This window comes from Brachyhypopomus gauderio, chromosome 10 (genome assembly GCF_052324685.1).
Source record: "Brachyhypopomus gauderio isolate BG-103 chromosome 10, BGAUD_0.2, whole genome shotgun sequence".
Lineage (NCBI taxonomy): Eukaryota > Metazoa > Chordata > Actinopteri > Gymnotiformes > Hypopomidae > Brachyhypopomus > Brachyhypopomus gauderio.
This window is the reverse complement of record NC_135220.1, coordinates 11,940,639-11,943,186: the sequence shown is the minus strand read 5'-3', so window position 1 is coordinate 11,943,186 and position 2,548 is coordinate 11,940,639.

The window sequence follows — 2,548 nt, the reverse complement described above, 5'->3', positions numbered from 1 at the left end:
GTATTTTGGGTAGTGTGGGTGGGGGTGGGTGTCTGATTGTGTTTGTGTGGTTGTGTGTAAGATTAGTGTGAGTGTCTGTGTGTGTGTGTATGTGTGTGTATGTGTGTGTGTGTGTGTGTGTATGTGTGTGTATGTGTGTATGTCTGTGTGTCCTGCTAGTCTCCTCATTACAGTGCTGTTGAGTCCACAGGCTGTAAATGCAGCCAAGTGATGTGCTGTACAGTGACAGTAATGTGTTTACTGTGCTCTCTTCTCTCTCTCCTCTCTCTCTCTCTCTCTCACACACACACACACACACACACACACACACACACACACACACACACACACACACACACACACACACACTCACTCCACTTCACTGTGTTTTGTAGTACTGGTGTCTCCCTTTTCTGCCCAGTATCTCTTCTGAGTACTAAATACTCTAACCCAGTGGTTCTCAAACTGTGGTACGCGTACCACTGGTGGTACGCAGAGCACCCCGCGGTGGTACGCCAGATGAACTCGGAAAATAAAAGATGCTTTGAGGTTTTTTTTTTTTTTTACACAACACATTTTTTTTTATTAAAACAGAATTATGACAAGTCCTGAAATTCAGAAACTAAAAGGGATTACTCGTATTATGTGCGGAGAAAATGTCGCTAAACAATTCGACCTGGTGCATCTTTCAAACGACACGGTCACTCGCAGAATTGATGAAATGGTGGACAACGTCAGACAAACATTGACCGAGAGAATTAAAATGAGTAAATGCTTCTCACTGCAGTTAGATGAATCCATAGATGTCGCAGATTTAGCCAACTTGCTCGTTTACGTGCGATATGAGTATGAGGGCATGTCGCACGAAGACTTTTTGTGCTGTAAACCAACCACTACCAACACGAACTACAGGAGAACTACATTACAGGGTTGCCAACTTTTGACGTTCGCTTGGAGTGAGATTTTAACCTGGAGCCGGTGGCGAGTGTATTTTGTTGAGCGGGGGGGGTGGGGGGGGGGCGAACGAAAGTGGCAACCCTGACATTATAACATATGTGTGTAATGAGCAGGGTTGCCAAATGCGTGAGACACATGCATTTGACCGTCTTCACACGCCACACATCCGATTTCTCACGTCGACAAAAAAAATCTAGTTTATTTACCTCTGATCCACATCTATGATTCAATGAGTTACTAGTTCGCTCTGGCGCCAACCATCGTGATATAATACTTAATTCGTGTCCATTTTACATCCTCCCGGTAACAATTTACATTCGCCCCCCCCCCCCCCCCCCCCCCCCCACCTGTCAACAACTTAAACTTGCCAAACAGCTTTTTCTTTTTTTTTTTTTTGGGGGGGGGGGGGGGGGGGGGGGGGGGGGGGGGTAGTATGTGGTACGTGGAAGGTTTTTCGTTTGACAGTTGGTGGTACTTTGTCTAAAAAGTTTGAGAACCCACGCTCTAACCCAATCCGGTCTCTAACCCAGTCTGGTCTATCTAAGCCAGTCTGGTCTCTAACCCAGTCCGGTCTCTCTAAAACAGTCCGGTCTCTAAACCAGTCGGTCCTCTAACCCAGTCTGGTCTCTCTAACCCAGTCCGGTCTCCTCTAACCCAGTCTTGTCTCTCTAACCCAGCCTGGTCTCTCTAACCCAGTCTGGTCTCTCTAACCACCCAGGCCAGTTTCTCTAACCCAGTCCGGTCTCTCTAACCAATCCAGTCTCTAAACCCAGTCTAGTCTATCTAACCCAGTCTGGTCTCTAACCCAGTCCGGTCTTTCTAACCCAGTCCTGGTCTCTCTACCCCAGTCTTGTCTCTCTAACCCAGTCCGGTCTCTCTAACCCATCTCTGAGGTGTGTTGTTTAGGGCCCCTGCAGGACCCCCACCCTCAGCCCTCGTTTACAGCCTGCCATTTACAGCCCCTGCTGGTGTTAACTGTGGTGCTGTATGCAGTTTCCTTATTCAGGAGGCCACAGCTGGAAACCAGTGTCAGTCTGTGAGTCACGGTTGCCCTGGCGACAGCACGGGGCCGCACGCAACACCGCCTCTCTGCTCCGCTACTCCTGGTTCCTTGAAAATCTAATAAAGCGGCTGAACCTCTTTGGAATGACTTCATCAGAGAAGATCCAGACAAGAGATTTTTAAACATATGTAAAGCTTGTGGTCTGGTGCTAAATTCATTTAGATATTCTTAGTTCTAGTAGTTGGTAGCAGATGTTTAAAATCATGTTTTCTGTCTGCATGTCTGCAAGATCTCACTGTCTTCAGTGGAGATAGAGCGTCTGAGTCAGTGGAGTTGGGCTTTGGAACTGCCCCGTATTGCCCCGTACTGGTCAGGTCTGCTGGGTGTGGGCTATAATTGAGGTCAGGTCTGCTGGGTGTGGCTTATAACTGAGGTCAGGTCTGCTGGGTGTTGGTTATAACTGAGGTCAGGTCTGCTGGGTGTTGGTTATAACTGAGGTCAGGTCTGCTGGGTGTGGGCTATAACTGAGGTCAGGTCTGCTGGGTGTGGCTTATAACTGAGGTCAGGTCTGCTGGGTGTTGGTTATAACTGAGGTCAGGTCTGCTGGGT